Source organism: Cryptomeria japonica, chromosome 3 (assembly GCF_030272615.1).
Source record: "Cryptomeria japonica chromosome 3, Sugi_1.0, whole genome shotgun sequence".
In the NCBI taxonomy this organism is placed as follows: Eukaryota; Viridiplantae; Streptophyta; class Pinopsida; order Cupressales; family Cupressaceae; genus Cryptomeria; species Cryptomeria japonica.
In genome coordinates this window covers 639,200,530-639,222,627 of record NC_081407.1, presented here as the reverse complement: position 1 = coordinate 639,222,627, position 22,098 = coordinate 639,200,530, and the positions used below count along the sequence as shown (strand labels likewise).

General features: G+C 36.2%; 1 pseudogene; it reads right to left on the bottom strand.

Annotated features, from left to right (window-relative positions):
• The window catches only part of LOC131050152 (ferritin-3, chloroplastic-like), a 67,197-nt pseudogene that overhangs the window by 24,573 nt on the left and 20,526 nt on the right, over nucleotides 1-22,098 (bottom strand).

Below are 22,098 nucleotides of genomic sequence, written 5' to 3'. Positions count from 1 at the left end.
AATATTGTGCAAGATCTCATTGATAGAGATGACATTGAGATTGAGGGACACTCATCCAATCAAGAACATGAGATGTTTAAGGAACCATTCCCAAAGCATGACAAGGGAAAAGCCAAAGTCACAGATGATCAGGCCAACTATACTAGAGCACCTTACAACTATGATTCAACTATCAATCATATCTCGATGGACAATCATATCTCTACTATTACCATCAAGAACAAAAACCCTGAGAATCCTCCTCAGAGACCCAAGATTGTCCTAAGAGGTGTTGGATCTTCTTCTGAACATACCTCTGAATGTCATGTTACAACCCACTGAGGTAAAATTACTTTGCAAGGTGCTCCAGCCAAGAACACCGCTTCCTCATCAACCAAGCCTGAGTATGACCTTATAGAACAGTTAGGGAAGACACCCGCGCTCATCTCCATACTTGAGCTCTTACGCATATCCCCCGCTCATAAAGCTATTCTTGACAAAATCTTGAGAGACACCGCCGTTCCTACTAATCTGAACGTGGACCAGTTTCAAGCCATGGTGGGATACCTTTCCATTCCACATTCCCTTACATTCATAGAAGCCGATGACGCCTCTGTAAGTCAGCCACATAATGCACCACTACACATTGAAGCCTTCATTCACAAACATCGAATAAAACGAGTCCTGATAGATGGAGGAGCAGGTCTAAACATTTGTACATTGAGCACTATTAAACAATTGGGATATTCTGACAAAGCTGTGAATTCTACAAACAAAATTAGTATCAAAGCATATGATGATGAAGAGCGTTCATCCAAAGGCACAGTCACCTTACCTTTCAGAGTTGGGCCAGTTACAAAGGATGTGGTTTGTCAAGTACTTGATCTGGATCTCACATACAACATATTGCTAGGACGTCCTTGGATTCATGAAATGAGGGCAGTCCCGTCTACATATCAGCAATGCATTAAGTTTCCTCACAATGGAGTTGAAATAACAGTTAATGCTGACCCAAATCCATTCATATATTGCAACAATCTATGACCTAGATCAGAAATAACAATACCAGTCAATCGAGAAGCTATTCCTTCATCGGCATATGTGGATCCAGAATCCTTGAAAGCTTCTACATCCAAACAAGCAGAACTCAAAGAAAATTTCAAGTTTAAAGACATGGGATGTGGTGAGTATATATTTCATGTTGACCAACTCCCACTATCTCCTAAGGTATTCAGTCGACAGGAACAACCTACAAACAATTTGCAATGCCAAGGAATTGGGTGTGAACCACCTAGTGTTGTGGCTACTAAGTCTGAATGCAAATCTCCTCTAGTGGTGCAAGCATCTCTTGATATCAATAGTCCTAAGAGTGGTTCCTGCGAAGAATCTATTGAGCATATCGCCAGCCCTCTTGATAACTCACATAGCCTTACCATTTCATCCACTCATTCCATTTCCACTTTGCTCCCAAACTTGGATCAACAAGAATTACAAAAGCCCTTACTCATTGGGGATCAAAAATCAAGTTTTGAAAAGAAAAATCTAAAAGTCAATAATAAAGAAAAGTCCTTTAGTCCAAATCAAAATCAAAAGCTATTGGACTCTGCAAAAATCAAAGTCAAGGATAAAAATCATATGAAGAAAAAAGAGCAAGAGTTGATCTCCCCTAATATCAAAATAACTGGGGGCAAAAGTTCTACAATTTTAAGTCAAAAAGCATACTTGTTGATCCTAAGTCTCCATCATGCTATCCTACTTTCACTTCTTTTCACAGTCATAAGCCTTCATAACTCATCCACTTGTTCCACACATCCTTTCCCTTCTAGTGATACATCATGGACCTTTAATGGAGCTTCCTCGAAGGACTTTGCTATCAGTGATGCCCAAACTTCTTCAGGTGACACGCATATGGGCCTGTGTAGTCCACACACTAGTAATTCTATCTCAGTTCCTTTATCAACGAAGACAGTCACTCAAGCTACACACCATTCAGTCAAGGAACGATGCAGCTACAATCATAAAGTCAAGCCTCACACATTTGAGGTAGGTGATTTGGTTCTCAGAGAAAATCCTAAAAATCAACAAGACAGAGAGAAGAAGGGCAAGTTCGAACCAAACTGGCTTGGTCCCTACATTATTACAGCAGCATATGGATCTGGTGCATATCAGCTCTCAACTACAGAAGGCGAACCTTTGGAGGATCCTATCAATAGCATGCACCTTCGTAGGTTCTACGCATAGCTCTTTGGAATATCCAAAATACAAAAAAAAAAAAAAAAAATCAAAAAACATTCAAAAATACAAAAAAAATTATAAAACATAAAAAAATCGTTACTTGGTGAAAACCTGGCAAACATGCGCCTTGTGACACAAAAAAAAATTGAAAAATCGAAAAAAGTAAAGAGAAATAATTTCATCCAACGGTGAAAACCACTTCGGTGGCGCCCTGGGCAAGTACCATGGTGAAAATTGGGTCACCAGCACCATGCGTAGAGACATTGCTCCTCCCTCCTTCAGGATTCTCTTTCATCATTTCACTTTGCACACACTCACAACCTATTCGTTCATAATAAAATTACCCATTCCCATCATGGCTTGTTATTGATCTACCCAAGATTGGTTAGCCATTCATAATAAACCCCCCTTTTCACTCCCTTTCCATCCATAATAAGTCAGATCTTATCTGTGGCTAAGGCAATTCCTACATCTAGTGATGGGTGTGGAACTGAGAGCATCACATGTTTCAAGGAGTACAGTTTCTTCCAGCTTCCTTCAAGTCTATCCGCGCACAATCCGCAATAAAGCAACATTTGCATCACAGATCCGCAATAAAGTTTCGTCTTCTCCGCAATAAAGTATCAGTTTCATGGATTCAGTCAGTTTCAGATGAGCTAGCAGCAACAATGGGCTTCAACAAATCAAATCTTTCAATAGACTCAGACAACATATGGTTCAGTGCTATCTATCCTTTTTGTGAAAGTAAACATTGTGACCACAATCAAAATTCGACTTATACAAGTGACAAGAGACACTAAACTTGAGGACTACAGTGGACGTTGGTGTCGAGTCTTGGTTTTATTTTGATTTTATCTTTTGGTGACATGTCTTTTAGCTTTTCTAGAATGTCTTTGACTAGAGATTCTATCTCCAGGATGTGTTTGACTAGAAAGGTGAGGATGGGATATCGTCACCTATTTGTATTTGTTGTCTGTGGATTATCTTTTAGTAATGCTATGACTTGTCCAAGGATATGAGGACACTATGAGTCTAGTATGAACTGGGGCATTCCTTGTTTGTGACTGTCTTATCTCCATGCAAACAGGTACAATGACTTTCTGGGTCAAACATATGCCTCGATTGTCATAACCTACTTGCCATAATAAAGCTCAATGATGATAACGCACAAGAAGCTCTTTCACGTTCATATCTTCTATCTTTCATCCCCCTTTCTTGATTGACTTCCATCATCCTTCTTGAGTCCATGTAGCCTGCTATCACATGACTGAATATAATGACACACCAAAAACATTTGCATTTCATGTAGTTTGCACCTACATTACCACATATAAGCATTTCATACATACATATAGATATCACAATTGCATCACATCCTGCACACAACACCTGTTAGCACAATTTACATTTGCATTATTATATTCATCTGCATCACATACATTCACATTTGCATCATGCATACACATATAAAACATAAAAGAACAAAAATATATTACATTGCATCATATACATATTTGCATCCATATCATAAGCATCACATAAGAACATCTCATCACATAGGTATGCATGCATATAGCTTCCGCAAAGATGAATCATCTCATATATATATATATATATAATGTAATGATACAATGATGTCAAAATCATATGGCTACAATCACCCGCAGGTGTCTACATCATCATACAAAATGGTACAAAACTGATACAGAGGAACTCACTCATTACTTCTGCCAATACTATTGGTAGTGCTAATCCTGTCCATGTCATGGTATCCCATGCCACTTGTCCCACCCTCATCTCCAGTCCTGGCTCCTAGAACACTCATCTAAGGGCATCCCTGTCTTCATTTCGATCGTACGAAATCAGCTCCCCATCAATCAGTATCTGCATAATCCTGTATACATCCTCCAGGGTGACTGTCATCTCCCCCATCAGCAAATGAAATGTACATGTCTCAGAGTGCCATCTCTCTGCCAGCGCAGTCAACAGTCCCATGTTCGCCCGAAACTCAGGCACATACAGAATATGTCACAGACCCATAACCTCAATCGTAGCTCGGTCCTCGACTGTCAACTCAGGTTGCAACCTTTGCGTCGACAGGCATCTCTCTCGTGACTCTAGCATTGGCAAATACTCCTGCAGTCAAGCAACTCAATCATGTCAGTTATAGTGGCATTCACTGTTTATCACAAAATGCTACTCGCTATCTAAATGCATATGGCTATCTACCCTAGTGACGCTCACTGTTCATCACAAAGTGTTGCTATTTATCCTAGTGGTACTCACTGTTCATCACAAAGTACTACGTGTGTTACACTCCCTGTTCATCACAAAGTGTTACTCACATTTGCACTCCCTGTTCATCACAAAGTGCTGCTCATATTTTAGTACTCCCTGTTCATCACAAAGTACTTTATCTTGGTACTCAATGTTCATCACAAAGTGCCTTGATCTATCCTAGTCTTCCTAGAGGACCTACTTGAGTGTATCCTCTCAGCATCATATCCAATCGACAGCGTATGTTCATCACAGAACTGTCGATTTGACCAAGAAGACAAAAATTCACATTTTTGGACACAAACGCGCTTTCCTGACATAAACGTGCATTTATTACATTACCTAGCATGCATTAATGACAACAATAAATGCATCAAAGTACGAGGAGGTTTTGTGGTACTCACCGGCTCTCCTGCCTCCGCTGGCCTCTAGAATCGGCGAACACGGTCGAATCTGTGAACAAAAGCCATCGCTGCTGACTGTTGCTGCTTTATTTTCGCTCTGCACTATTCTCTTGTGAATGTGTAGATGACAATGAGGATGTATTTTCCCCCGTGGTCTATCTTATAGCCTACCCTAGCCCTCGCCTTCATTTTTTGAGTCAGTCTTCGTTATCCCGTGACTCTGTCACTTTATCCGATCAATCCATTCTATCTTGTCTTTCTTATCAAGAGATTGTCTGCAATCTTTTCAAACATTTTCATCCAATCTCTCGAGGGGGCATATCATTCCCATTCTGGGGCAACTCTGTATCAGTTCATCTTATCTTCTTTGAAACAACGCGACAAGCCGCATTGTCTCAAAGAGGGGCAAAATGTAGACACCTAAAATTGTCCAGTCTAATTAAATAAATATTTTATTTATTTAATTATCTAAGCCTAATTCTTCTATTAATTAAATAAATCTTTATTTATTTAATTAATTCATTTATCCTCTTCTAGCCTTATTTCTCAATTAAATAAATACATTTATTTATTTAAATTATCCTTTTCCTAAATTAAATAAATATTTTTATTTATTTAATTATCCCACTTCTTCTATTAATTAAATAAATCTTTATTTATTTAATTAATTCATTAGCTTTTTCTACCCATGACACATGTCATTCATCTCTTAATTCATACACTACCTACCCCTTTCATTATTTTACTATTTCTTCTACCTACCCTCTAATCCTAGCCGACCTCCTTTTTACACCTCTCAATCTTATCCCTCCATTTCATATTGTGTCTTCTATTTAAGGAGATGCTTTCTTCATTATCAAACCCTAATGGTTCTATTCATCCTAATCGACAATTCGGAGGACTTGACTACATTACGATCCTACTTGCAACCACATTCCATTCTTTGTTGAGCTCTTGTGCACATAAAATCTGAGAGCAAATATATATCAAGCAAGATCAATGGAGATAGGAAGAATGGAGATCAAAACCCTATTGGACATGTGATGGTATAATCTTTGTGATTTCATGTGATTTGCATTGTCTTAGGTAATCTTCATATGTTATGGTGGATCTTTGTTGTTGTTAGGCTAGGGTTTTGTGGTTGAATTCATTTAGCCTTTCAATATTGTTATTGTTGTATCCATTTTCACCATAAACACTAGGAATTATTTGATGGCACCTATTGAAATCACTAAGAATGCTAGGTTAGGTTCTATACATAGCTTAGGAATAGGGTGTGTGATGTTGCAGGTCCAGGAGGAGGAGAAACAATGAAGCCCTAGGCTCACCACTGGGAGTAGGTGAGTTAGGACAGCAAGAAAAGTGTGATTTGTGAGCACATGAAGATTGGTGTAGGTCCAAGTGGCATATGAATGGAAATCCCTCTAAGTCCCCTTGAAGGTTCCCAAGGTGTTTGGACCAGGAGATTTTATTGGTGAAGAGTTCTAGACCCATCTTACCAATTCACCGGCTAGGCCTAAAACCCTTCAAATTAGTGTAGCTTTGGAAACCCCACTTGTACAGATAACCCAGATGCACTTTTCCAGTATTTTCTATAACATCCAAAGGGGTACTCAAATCCATGATTTATTTCTAGGCTTGTTTGGGACTTTTGCAAATTAAACCCCTAAAACCGCCTAGGGATGGCTAATGCAATTAGGCCTAATTAGGTGTCGGTAGAGACCTAGAAGGGTTAAGAAGCCAAGGCGATGGATTTGGTGAGTCTTAAACCTAAAAATATATTGAAGACAACTTTTTGATGCATTGGGAAACCATAGGAAGAGATTGTGTGTTAAGATCATTGCAGGACTGATTGGAGCCCAGGAGAGGAGTGTGTGAGTAACTGAGGTGGCAACCTCAAGTGGAGGAGTTAATTGTCCAGAAACCATTGGCTATACCTAGGAGGCAAGTCAATAAGGTTCAGACCTTGGAGGTCTCATTATCATAACCCCTGCCAAGTGCCATAGGAAGGACTTGAGTAGTTGTACGGTTGAGTAGGACAAGTCACTCAAGAAGTTGTATCAAACAAGGCTTCAAGACTCTCTGCATCAACTGAGAGACCGGAACCGGAAGGATAACACTCGAAAGAGATAAGATATTTGTTGACAAAGTATGAGGACATCATTTCAGATAATATACTTTATGGATTGCCACTTGTTAGAAGTATTAGTCATTGCATGGACCTGGTTCCCGAAGCTAGTTTGCCTAACAAAGTTGCACACCGGTTGACATCGGCAGAAAATATAGAACTGAATAGACAAGTGTAGGAACTATTGGAGAAAGGTTTGATCAGGGAAAGTTTGAGCCCTTGTGTAGTACCAGTAGTATTAGCACCTAAGAAAAATGGAAAATGAAGGATGTGTACCAATTCAAGAGAAATAAACAAGATCGCAATGAAATACTGGTTTCCTTTGCCTAGGATGGATGACATAATGGACTGCTTGAGTGGAGCAAAATACTTGACAAAGATAGATTTGAAGAGTGTATATCATCAGATCAGGATCAGAGAAGGTGATGAGTGGAAGACAGATTTTATGACAAATGAAGGATTAAATGAATGGTTGGTGATGCCTTTTGGATTGACTAATGCACTGAGTACTTTCATGAGGTTGATGAATGAGGTATTGAAGAAATTATTGGGTAAGTTTTTTATTGTGTATTTGGATGACATTCTGATTTTCAGTAAGGAAAAAGAGGAGCATTTGTTGCAGTTAAGACAAGTTTTACAGAGGTTGAGAGAAGAAAAGTTGTTGATCAATATCAAGAAGTGCACTTTCATGAAGGATGAGTTAGTCTATTTAGGATTTGTGATATCTGAGGATGGTTTAAAGATGGATCCTGAGAAAGTGAAAGTCATTGTTGAGTGGCCTACACCAAAAAGCATTGGAGAGGTAAGATCATTTCATGGATTGGCTAGTTTTTACCAAAAGTTTATCAAAAATTTCAGTTAGGTTTGTAACCCTATAACTGAGACCATGAGGGGAGATCAGAAGGAATTCAAGTGGACCACTGGAGCAAACAAAAGTTTTGAGTTGTTCAAATAGAAAATGACTAAGCAGCCTATGTTTTCTTTACCGGATTTCAATAAGGTATTTCAAGTGGATTGTGATGCAAGTGGAATAGCAATAAGAGCAGTTTTGAGTCAAGAAGGGAGAGCAATAGCATATTTCAGTGAGAAATTGAATGATGCCTAGAAGAAATATTCACTATATGATCAGAATTTTATGTCATAGTTCAAGCCTTGAAGAAATAGAGACATTACTTGTTGCCTAAAGAGTTTGTGTTGTATACAGATCATCAAGCTTTGCAGTATTTGAACAGTCAGAGTAAGTTGAATTAGAGAAATATGAGATGGGTAGAGTTCTTGCAGAGTTACACCTTTGTGTTGATGCAAAAAAGTGGGAAATCTAACAAAGTTGTTGATGCATTGAGTAGGAGAAGGAATTTTCTGACAGAAATGAGAGTGACGGTATTAGGTTTTGAAGATTTGAAGACCTTGTATGATGAAGATTCAGATTTTGTAAAACCTTGGAAAGCATGTAGAGAACTGGTTATGGTTGATAGGAGAAAATGGTTTGATTATTTCATTCAAGAAGGTATGTTATTCAAGGGAGTTCAGTTATGCATACCTAAGAGTTCCACGAGAGAGAACCTGATAAAAGAGAAGCATAGTAGAGGTTTAGCTGGACATTTTGACATTGATAAAATAGTTGCATTGGTGAGTGAGAAGTACTTTTGGCCCCAGATTCATAAGGATGTTAAGAGATGTGTGCAGAGTTGTAGAGTTTGTCAAGTTGCAAAAGGTAGTAGTCAAAATGTGGGATTGTATAAACCTTTGACATTATCGGTAAGACCTTGGGAGGATATAAGCATGGATTTTGTACTTGGATTACCTAAGAAACTGAGAGGGAATGATTCTATATTTGTGGTAGTGGATAGATTTTCAAAGATGGCTCATTTCATACCTTGTAAGAAGACATCAGATGCATTGCATATAGCAGACCTATTTTTCAATTAAGTGGTAAGATTGCATGGATTACCTAAGAGAATAGTTCCAGATAGAGAGACTAATTTTGTTGGATATTTTTGGAGAACACTTTGGAAGAAGATGAAGACAGATTTGAAGTTCAGTTCTACTTTTCATCTACAGACTGATGGACAAACAGAAGTAGTTAACCGGAGTTTGGGAAACTTGTTGAGATGTTTAGTGGGAGATAAAATCAGAAGTTGGGATTTGATCCTTGCACAAGCAGAGTTTGCCTATAACAATTTCGTGAATAGAAGTACTGGAAAAACACCTTTCGAGATTGTTACCGGAGTGCATCCTAGAGGAATAGCAGAATTGAGAGACATTAGTAGTGAAGACTGGAAGAGTTCAGAAGCAGAAGAATTGATCATATCACATGGCAGCATTGCATATTTAGGTTAGACAACATTTGGAAGACATGAATAGAAAATATAAGGAGAAGGCAAATGAGAAGAAGAGACAAGCAATTTGAAGTTGGCGATGAAGTGATGGTATACTTGAGAAAAGAAAGATTCTTGGTTGGAACTTATAATAAGTTGCAGATGAAGAAATTCAAACCCTGTAAGATTTTGAGAAAGTTCGGTTCTGGAAATACATATGAAATAGAGCTACCGGATAATCTAAGCATTTCTCCTATATTTAACATTTCAGATCTTCATGAGTACCATGACCCAGAATTTAGTAAGGAAAATATTGCAGGCCTTGAGAGACAATTACCCTAGAAGGAACCAGATCAAATTGAAGAGATTTTGGACAGTAGGATTGACATAGTACCCGTAGCAATCAATACAAAGAATATTTTGTGAAGTGGAAGAGAAGACTAGTTGAAGATTCGTCTTGGATTTCTCAGGTAGAGGTAAACTGCCTTGGTTTCCCTCTGACCCCAACAAAGTGAGAGGCTCACTTTTTCATTAACCCTGGATGTCTGATGCAGGAGCATCCCCGGTTCATAGCAATCTTGCATCAACCAAAAACATTTTGTTTTTTGTTTTTTGTTTTGTTTTTTGTTTGCAGTTTCAGTTTTCCTTTCTGTGTGTCCGTGTTTTGGCTCACTAGATCCTATGGAATTGGATTCTACTTGAAGACTTGATCATCTTTCTTGCTTTCAAACCATATCTCTTTTGGATCACTTTCTGGCAAGATATTGCTATTGGTTTCCTTGACAGTTTCTTGTTACCGGTTGTTCCTTTGTTATTGGTTACCTGAGACCTATTCTGGTGATCTACCAGAACCCGTTCCGAAGCTTGCAAAGACTTGGATGTTGATCTCAATGTTTCTTGGTGTGTGGTCGACCTTCTTCGTTTCACCCTTTGGATTTTTCAGAGGAATCTCTTGGCGGAGGCCAACCTTGTTCATCTTTGCACATTAGGTCTTGTTCTTCAGGTTTTGATCCCTTTTGGGCAGACTAGATCTTTTGGATCAATATATATATATATATATATATATATATATATATATATATATATATATATATATATATATATTTGTAATCATTCTTTAGAATGCAATCAATCAGAGAATCAAGAAGTATCAGATAGATAGATTGTGCCTAGAAGATATATCTTTTGTTTCAAGGCCCCGATGTGACCTATTCTACCAGGCCTATGTGCCGGTATGTTGTGACCCGGTTGTTACCAGTTGGATGTAATTAAATTTCATGCAATTATATGTTCTTCATTGCCTCCATTATATCTGTGTGTTTTCGTTGTGTTTACTCTTGCTGACTGGTTTGGACTGATCTCTTTGAGGTCCCTCCTCGTTGGTGACTGCTTCAAATTCAAGCGAAGGGATGATAAACAAGCATAGGCGAAGATATACATCATCAAGCATTCAAGCATTCAATTCTTCTTCATTCATCCATTGGAGAAATATTTCAACATTCATTTTCAAGCATGTATGTGTGTTAGGGTTTTGTCATGTTACATGCCATTCCATGCAACACTTGTGATTACATTCAAGAAGCAAAGCAATCATCATCAACAAGTTGCAAATCTACAAGGTATACAATTTTATTGTTTGCATCGAAGCATTTGCAATTACTTTGTTTCAAGGTTGATTCCTCAATCGAGGTTTGATTGAGGCAAACTCCTATCCACAACCCCCCTTTCCTCTCTTTTCTATGTGTAGGTTGTAGGTGCGCAGTTGTAATTTTAGGTTTGGGCTTCATTTGCAGAGATGGAAGAACCCTTTTCCTTTCACAGATTTTGTGGAGGACCATGTACATTCCCATCACAATCCCGACGACTTTTTTCCAAATTTGCAGGGCAGGTCCATATCGATCTAATTAGCTCAGATCCAAAGTTACAGCACGATCCCAAACTGGTAGCTCCTCATTTCACTCATTTCATTCATTTCCTCTCTCTTTTCCACATACTCAACAAGTCAACTTTCTCAATTACAAAAAAGGGTAAATCACACTTCAACCTTTGCAATCCACTTGGAATTCACATCCTTGTTTCCCTTAGATTTGGATCTAGTGGATTCAATCCCCTCTTTTGAATGTAAAGTTCCTCCAAGTGAAAATCATCCTAGTGGCTTCCTTTCTCTCTCCTAGGTGGGGAGTCACTAGGATCCAATTTTCCACTTTACAGTTATGTGGAGTTAAAAATAGAAATTTAGGAGAACCTATAGCAATAAAATGAAATATCATTAAGAAAAGAGAGCCACAATCACACAAGACACCCCTCCCCCATTCAATCAATCAAAGAACCCTACCCCCCCCATATTGGATCTCTATCCAAAATGTCACCACAAATCATTAAATAATTCGATCCACAAATGGTGCAAATTGGGATCTCCAGTCAAAACAATAGATCGTGCCACAAAACAATCAAAATTGTTGATCACAGAGAGATTACAAAAGTATGCCACGATCCTACAAGGAGATAGTGCAAATCTGGAAAAAAAAATTGAGGTGACAAACAAGATTTGGGTCTGCGAATTGGCAATGAGCCCAATAATCTATCTGACAATACAAAAATGTTCCAAACAAATAATTTTGCCTGAGATAAACATTTTACCTAAAATATTGAATTTTTCCCAGATCTAATAAAATTTTGCAGGGATAAAACAATGACACAAACAAAAATTTTGCAACTGTTGTTGGGGAGGGTGCCTAATGGTCCTTCAATTAAAAAAAATTGCTACAAAAATAATTTTACCGGAAATATAGGCATATTTGTAGTCAAAAATTATGGAAACGGCCTCTTGGACACAATGGTGATTCCAATCAGCCTCAAACTGCATCAAGATCTCTCCAATGACTATCCATGACACCCTATAGGCTCTGATAGCATGTAAGAATTTGTTGAAAACAGTCAAGATCAAGAGCACATTGAATGGCACAAAAGAGAGACAAATAGATTTGATGAGAATAAACTATATTCTTTAATCAAAATGCAAAATATTGATCAATTGGATCATCAAAATTACATAAAATGTAGATGAGCCTTCTTATAAAGGAAAGGCCATATGGATATGCGAGCACACAATCATGACATGTGGCTCAATGAGAAACAAGGGTAGGTAGGGGTAGGTAGGAGAAATAATATAATATTCCGTAAGAGGTGGATCACCCACTGAAGGTAGAATGTAACAACAAGATAAGACCACAAAAGGTGGAATTTCTTCTACAAATATCATCCCTATGTGCACACTTCCCTAAGTGTCTCATATCCAAACTACTATGAAATGCATTAGCCTAAGTCAACTTAAGTAAGGTGTAATTATGAGACATAATTTACACCAACAAGAACATGCAGACTTCTTAGTTGTTGTAACTTCATCTTACTGTTAATATGGATTGTTTAAGTCTTTCCAAGAATATTTTTCTGCTCCTCAATGAATTCTAAGGTGTTATTGCTAGTAACCCTATAAATCTGATTCAAAATCTGTTTGAAAGCTTTCTCAATATAACATCTCAACTCCTTGAGCCATCTCTCAACATTATGAAAGGTCATATATCAAGTAATGTCATACACAATAAGAGCCCTTACTGCTCCATGGTAGTAAAGAATTTTAATGGCTCAATAGCTACATATATCAAATTTGCATTAGACTAACTTTTTTCTATGCAAAAATGGTATCAGCGCTTGAAGAATTTGGTTCTTCTAAAATAATAGATTTGTTCATAATGATTTCTCTATATGTGAAAAAAATGCTTATTTTTTAACTTAGATACCATTATTTTTTCTTACCTTACAACATAAAATAATTAAATGGAGAAGACAAAATTAAAATTAAATAGTAAACAATGACCAAAACCTTGCGATTTAATCTGACAAGATCACTTCCTTGGTGAAAAAAACTAAAATGAAATTAAATAGTGGAAACTTTGTCATGAAATTAACACCAACACCAAAGAATTTCCAATCACAAAATACCTCATTCTCAAACATAACTATACAACAAACCCAAGTTATGAAGAAAGGCATAATCAATCCTCTAATACAATTTTTTAAACCGAAGACACAAAGTAGCTTGGTACGCTTTCCAAAATGATTTATAACACTTCAAAAAATTTAAAATCACTTGGAATTTGTATTTTCAATCTATAGAAAAAAATTATCTATAAAAATATTTGAAGTCTAAGGATCCCAAAAAAACTTGAAATTTATGTCAAATGGAAGAAAATGAAGGTCATGTGCACCAGGAGCAATGTAGTCATGAGTGCCTACCAGGACTATTCGATTATTAGCTTCTTTTTTGCTAGCTTGGAGAGCCTTTGAAATGCCAAAATCAACAACCTTTGCTTCATAAAATTGTGGCCTTTACTGTTATCACCTTTTCTTTGAAATATATTTCTCAAAGCAAACTGGAGGTTTGGTTTGGGCGGGAAAGGGTAAATGCATTGTTCATTTTGTTGTTCTTCTACACATGAAAATATAGCACTTCCATGTGTACACTCTCACGCGATATACAAATGTTTCACTTCCACTCCCATGGGTTTGTAACTATTGAGACTTCTTTTTTATGTACACAAATAGATTCAATTTGTGTTGTCGTTGTAGAACACACCTCTCGACGTAATTAGCTTCTTGAGCAACCTACTTGCAACAAATCAAACACACAATTAAAGACATAGTCCTAATAATGTAACCAAGGAATATCTTTATACCTAACAAATTCAAAAGATTAGAAAAGGAAAGACTATTTCCACTATGCAGGTTAAGAAGCTATTCATTAGTTAGCTTCTCCAGAGATAAGGCTAGTTCCATGGTTGTTATCAAAAATCAAAACAGGAAAAGTTAATCAAGAAACATGGAATACAGTGATGTACATTAAATCAATGTTGCAACATAAAATAATTAAATATAAGATTGTTTTGTATATAAAACTCACCATAGAGGGCATCTCCTTTATGGGGATGGTCAAACTCCATGATAGGCATCAAAATGGATTGTAGGACAAATTTGTCATCTCTCATGTTTTATCACATACAAAAGCAACAACAAACATGTCACATAATAGACAAGGAACACAAACAAAAGGTGTTGGTCTCATACAAACCTGACATCTTATTAGCATTTCTGCATGATTTCGTTCCTCATCACTAGCCTCCTTGAAGTGCTTGCAAATTTAAATTACAAATGAGCAAAGTTTTTGTCATGCGTTCTAGTCATCGGAACCCATGTTTCAAAGTGCTTTGGAAATCTTGGCAAAGTTGCATTGTCTCCATCAAAGTAGGCAAATAGAGCATTATATACATATGAGACATTGTACTCCACACTGCCAAAAATTAAATGGTGTCAAATTAAACATGTAGAAGTAAAATGAATCCAAAATTTTCTATAATCAATATAAATAACTCAATGTAGATCATTATTGTATACACATAAAAATGGCTATGAGAAATTAAATAAATATTTTATATTTATTTAATAATTATTCTTCTATTAAATAGTTAATTTGAAAAGATTAATTTATTTAATTCATTTTCATGTCTTTCTATTAATTAATATTTTATTAATTGATTCATCTATCATATTCTTCTAATCAATTAAATATCTAATATTTAATTATTCTTTTAACCAAGTTAATTAAATATCTAATATTTAATTATCTCCTCCAATCAATTAAATATCTCATATTTAATGGTTATTCTCCTATCCTATAGTCTCAAATATTAAATAATTTCTTAAATTATTTAATCTTTCTTTTCCAACTCACCCTCCATCTCCACTTCATCTTCCCTTTGCCAACTCATCAAACATGTGGCTAAGGAAATTAATATTTCTTAAATATTAATTCATCATTTATCTCCAACCTCCAAATTCAATGAATATTGTGTACGTACACATATTTCATAACCATCTCCTATATTCTCTCCAACACTCCCTACATCTTAGGAAGGAATTGAGTCCACTTGTCCTATCATGCCTAAATCTTCTCCAACCATCCCTAGATTCTCTCAGTCAGCAACCCAGTCAAGGTGATATAAGTGACACTTGTCTTCTCCTTCCCCCTTTCTCTCAACCTTCACCTTTTCTCACAACCATCTGAATCTGCAGATCTGATCATGACCATTGATCTAAGCCACATCATCTCATCCTCTCAAGGTCTATAAAATCAAAAGCTTTGATTGAGAGAGAGTTAGACTTCAAGAGACTTCAAGTGTATTTTCAAACAAATCATTTGTAAAACTTATGCATCTGTGAGTTTTAATCTTGAAGCAATTAGCAAAATAGCAATTAGCATTTTAGCATAATCATGTAGTATTTCATATCATAGCATTTGTTAACTATCAGTTATCAGTCCATTTTTCATATGCCATCTTGGAAGCTATCAGTGCATTATCTGAGAGCACACCATCTGCAACCAGGAACAGTGGAGTTAGGACACAATGAGACATAAACCATGAAGGTAATATTAATGTTTTTATTTCATATGTATTTCATGTAGTTTCATTGGTTGAGTTTGGATTTCCTGTAGCATTTCCATTTGTATTTTGTGAAACTAACTTGTTGCAGGTAGCATTTTCAGGATGAAATTCAAGTCAACACATTTCGGCCCCACCGTGGGGCTCATGGACCTCGCATATACCTTTAAAAATATCGCAAAAAGTAAAATTAACGCATTTGTAATGCAGATTCACGCATATGTGAATTCTGACAGCGCTTTTTCTCATAGGTTAGTGCATTTTCATCACAGGTTAGCGCATATGCCATGTAGGTTAGCGCTTTTGTCTGAAAATCTGCACATTAGCATCATCGATTAGCGATTTTGTCTTCTAGGTTAGCGCTTTTGTCCTCTAGATTAGCGCATTTATTAAAAAAATCATGCTTTTGTATCCGTAGAGCAGCGCTTTTGTAGTCTAGGTTAGTGCTTTTTCTCTAAAGATTAGTGCATTTGAGGAAAAAGATAGCGCATATGGTAGAATAGCGCTTTTGTTTCCAACTAACAAAATTTTCTTGCAGGTCTGAATGTCCAAGAAATTAGATTTTTCAAACTACTAACATGCATGTGCAGGGTGGTGTTTAAGGCAAATTTTATGCATTTCCTCATCTAGTTAATTAAAAGCCTTATTTTCGGAAGTAATATATCATGTCTTGTTCATTTAGTCTAACTAAGAGGATAAATTGACAGCATGCAACTTGCATTTTTAGTAACTTCTCTAAAATAGTTGCACATAGACTTCTAAAAAGGCTAAAATAATCACCATGCTTGTTGGAGCAACATCTCCAAATAGGACTTAGCCAACAATTGCTTTGAAAAATTTAAAAAGAACACTTATATTCTGTGTCTCGAAAGTGGTAGGTATATGCTCTCCCCTTAATTGGGTAACCAAAAAGTCAAACCCACTCTTTTATGCTTTCTTTACTTTCAAGCAATTAAATCCTTTATAGGGTCTGTCTTCCCGAGCTGCCTTGAGGCGGCCAGTGAAAGGGGAACAACCTAAAGTGGAAACAGGCTAATACCGAGTCCTTCCAATCCACTATAAATAAATCGTGTTTGTGACGAAAGTCCCAAACAACATGTGCTGATAAGTTCATACCGACACTATGTTTCCCCATAAACCCTATGGAGTGTAACCTCTATAGGCTAGGAACCTTTTGTATTTATAGAGCTAAAAGTGTCGCATGTATGGCCACATGACCAGAAGCCTTTACTAAAAACCACTTGTACTAGTTGCCAAAATCTTTCTAGTTGTTGGTGTAGGAGGTCGGACCTCTGAAGCGACTCACACACATACGGTTCCTAGTAGAGATATAAAGTTTGTCATGAGGATTTTTCATGGAAACTGGTGCTTGGCTGCCCTGAAGAAGTGAGTGCCGAGGGTGGAGCTAGTGGGGTCAAGCATCTAAATATCCGCTTTGAATAGCGTAGCCTCGGGGGAAACCCCACGTGAGATTCAACAACTATTGTCTCAGCCTGCCATAAGATTTGTACTTGCTTATGCATTTTGTTTATTAAACATTGTGTCTTCTATGTCTGTTACATGTTCCAAATGGTCAAAAATTGAAGAAAATTATCATCTACGCGTGAGCAAAAATCCAACAAATTGCTGAAAAAGTTTGATCAAAATGGTAATACAAAAAGCTTTCCAACACTTGAAACACCATATCAAAACCAAAGTGTCAAAACGTCAGTATCAAAATTATTCTTGAAGTAGGTTTGTCTCTATACCATCACAGATTGTCAAACTAGCTCAAACAACTAGGTCACTAATCCCAAAGGTTATTCCCAAGAAGTTCTATAAACATCAACATTTAACAAGATATTGATTCAAACATCTTAAGTGCAAAAAAATCAACATCATTATCAAGTTTCTCATTAGGATAATCAAATCCTCTATCACGAAGCTTGATCAATCTATACTAGGTTCATAATCTTGGATATATCTTTCTTATTTTGAACCTAGGATATATCAAAATCAGAATTGCACCAACATTGGAATCAAACAAACTTGTAAATTATCAAGTGCTTATATGACTTTTAACTATCACCTTAAGAAAAGAAAACCCAGTTATAAAGCTACTCAAAAAAGAATAAGATTCTTGTATATCAATCGCAAGATCTTATTAAAACATAGGACATTCCTACACCATTTTTGTCACTACTTACGTGGCTGCGGTACAGAGTTTGACGGAGAAATTTTACAAGGACATTCTTTTCAAAAAAGAGACGTTTTATCACAACAAACAAACAATAGCAGTAAAATCAACAAAGCATATCTTCCTAAACCAATAATCGCCTATTGGCCTTGTCCTTTGGAAATTTCAACAACTTTGAAATAATCAAAAGCCAGTTTGGACTAGAGCCCAATACGAACAACTTAGAAAACAACAACAAATGGAGGAAGAAGATAATCCTGTATTTCAAACTTGTGGGTTTACCGATGGTGACGAAGAAGCAGTCAATAGCACCATTAGAGACCTCGAGCAAGATTTCAAATTTGATAGGCTAATGGAAAAATTGTTGGCAAAGCAAAAACAGAAATATCTCTTAATGTTGGCAAAATCTAGGGCTAAACTACCACAAGACTTTAACATAGAAAGCTTGAAACAAGATGCAGAGGCAAGTAACACCCAAAACATAGATGATCCAAATAATGAGGATGTGAACAAAGAAATTCATAAAGAAACAAGGAAAGAAAGGGATGACACAAGAAAAGAACGTAGTGATAAAAAAACTCACGAAGAAACAAGGAGAAACTATGTGGATAATCCATTGTCAAACCTTACTCAACAAATGTAAACTTTACAACAACAGATACAAGACATGCAAAATGGAACAAGCTCTAAGAAGTATTCATTATAAGATATATGCCCATATCTGTTCGATAAGAATATGAATATGATACCATTTCCGCAACATTGCGAGATTCCTAAATATGACAAATACGATGGAAAATCTGATCCTTGGGATCACATTAGGGAGTTTTGTACTATGAGCATGGAATTTTCTCACGATGAAACTTACCTTATGCATCTTTTTCCTAGGAGTTTAAATGGACAATCAATGGAGTGGTTTTCAAGATTACCATCTGGAATCAAGTCTTTTGAAGAACTTGTGAATAGATTTATTTCACAATACTCCTACAATATAAGGAATGAGATAACGATGTTGGATCTCTGCAATGTTAAACAAAAGAATGGTGAATCTTTTAAGATCTTCTTACAATGATGGAAACGCATGTTTAATAGGTATCCCTGAGATGTACCCAATCAAGAAAAAATGGACATATTCATTGATAATCTTATCAGTGAAATGAGTTATCGACTAAGAATGCAATGTCCTCCCTCTTTTGCCAAAATGATCGAGAATGGTCTAAAAATAGAGAACATAATGGTAAAGAAAGGAGAGCTAAAACTTTACAACAATAACAACAACCACAATAAAAACAACAATGACAAACCCAAGTTCTGGTCAAAGAATAGGAATGTCAACAATGAAGGAAATGACAATAATAGTACTACAAAACAACAACAACCAATTTTTAATCTATCAAGTCAAATCCCAAGCAATAATAATCGAGAAAACAATAAAGCCAAGTCCTTTTTCTCCAATCCTCGGAGGAAATTCACAAATATTGGAGAACCTTTGGAATCAGCTCTAAAAACTCTGCTTGCCAACAAATTGTGTTTTACCAGAAGCAAGAAGTTATGAACCACCAGTCAAACCAAATTGGTGGAATGACAATCATTTTTGCAATTACCATCGGAATAAAGGACACCTAACAAATGATTGTCAAAGATTGAAACACCTTATCCAAGATCTAATCGATAATAGAACCATCATAGTGGATAGCCATAAGACAAATGAATCACACCTGGCTTTCAAAACTCCACTTCCGAATTATGACAAAGGTGAACCATCCCAAATAAAAGATGACAAAGGAAAAGCCAAAGTGAATTACACTTATACATATGATGATGTGGTAAATGTAATCATTGTTAAAGATAATCCATCTTCAGAGCCAATCAATGTTATTACGAGAAGCAAAGCAAAGGTTACCTTTCCAGGTATAGCAAAAGACCCAACATCCACTTCACAACAATACAATTTAGTAGAGCAATTACAACGAATACCTGCTCAAATATCAATTCTGGAACTTCTCAAGGTTTCACTTATGCATAAGGAAATTTTGGAGAAAGCTTTAGTAGAAACAATAGTTTCAAAAGATTTGGATATAGATCAGTTCCAAAACATGGTAGGACACCTTATATCTCCTCATTGCTTATCATTTTCTGAAAATGATGATGCATCCTTACAACATCCTCACAATGCTCCCTTACATGTTAAAGTCTCCATTAATAAAACTCGTGTCAAACGTGTACTCATAGATGGAGAAGTCAGATTAAACATTTGTGCATTAAGTTTGATAAAAGCTTTGGGATATTCAGAAAATGCAGTGGACCCGAAAAAGAAAATAACCATCAAGGCTTATGATGAAGTAGAGCATTCTTCTAAAGGAACTATTATGCTACCAATATGAATAGGACCTGTGGAAAGGGATACATTGTGTCAGGTTTTAGATTTGAACCTCTCTTACAACATTCTTCTAAGACAACCATGGATTCACAAAATGCAAGCAATTCCTTCTACATATCATCAATGTGTGAAATTTCCTCATGAATGACAAGAGATCACTATAATTGCACATTCGAGTCAATATTGCAATAATTTGAAGCCCACATAGGATACAAGAGTTCCACATAACATAGAATCAATATATCCTACCAAAGAAATTCAAGCAAAGTTATGGGAAACTTTTAAGGAAAAGCTCAAATTAAATGATGAAGGAATGGGAAAATATTATTTGCATAATTTTCCACTTTCCCCTAATTCATATGGAAAGCCTATAGATATTCAATCAAAGACATCAGAAAGATCAAAACATATGTTTAAAGAAACATTTGTTAGTGCTGGAACTCTTGAAGAAGAAAATGAAGACAAAGACATTCTTGGTTGGTTATATAAGGATGAAGATAAAACTATAGCGATAGCAGCAGAAGTCAATATTCCCATAAAACAATATGGCAAAGGTTATGAAATCATGCAAAAAATGGGATATGAAGGAAAAGGACCAATTGGTAAGCAACATCAAGGTATTTCAGAATCTATTTGTCCACACTCGCAATCCAAAGAAGATAAATTCGGGCTTGGATATCTAAAATCCAATCAAAGGCAACATAATCATCAACAACACAAATGGGAAAAGAAATTAGTTTCTAAAGAAGAAAATTGGCAAGAAAAGCTACATCAAGTGGCCGAAATAGTAACCAATAAACAAAAGAAGCAAGAAGAACATGAAAAGAAAGAAGAGGAGATTACCATCCAAGGTAAAGAAAAATCTTGTCAACAAGTTCTGAAAATACAAACAAATGCAAAATCTGAACAAGATATTCCAAAAGCAGTAAAAATAGAGATGGCAGAAATCAGAGAACTTTTTACACCATATGACATTCTAGTATGGTATAGTGGAGTAATACTAGACCAGGATTCAGAGACAGATTCAAAAGAATATGAATAGAGTCCAGATGTCTTATCTACTACATCAAGTAAGGAACACAATGAAGACCAAGCAGCTATCACAAAAGAAGACTTGTCTATTGCAAAACAAAAGATGGAGTTAGAAAGAAGGCAAGAAAAACTCAGAATTCAGAGAAAAGAGGCATATGCAAAAAGGAAAGGGACTGACAAAGACAAAGAAGTAATGCCACAAGAAGTACAAAAAGGATAGATCAAGCATCTGGAAATACAATATTATCATCAAAAGAGCAACAAGATGTATCTCAATGTGGCAGAACCATAAAGGAATTAAGAGATAGTCAAGTTGGATTGACTATTAGTCTAGAAGAAGTTGAGTTTGAAAGGAAACAAAATCTAGCAAAAGAATCCTCTTTATCATGTACACAAGTATGTCAACTCCAAAATGCAAATGAGGTCAATCACGAAGGAATTTGCAATATTAAAGATGTGTGTGTTGATATAATCCATTCATTTAAGGGACAAACGTCAGTTGAAGAACCACTTGAGTGTGAACTACAAAATGCTAATATTGATTTTGTTAGAACTAATTTGGAGACGCTTGAGAAAGACAATTCTCAAAAACATTTAATCTATGATAGTACCTATTCTATGCCAAGTTATGATCATTATGTCATGAACGTTGAAACACCTAATGATGACAAT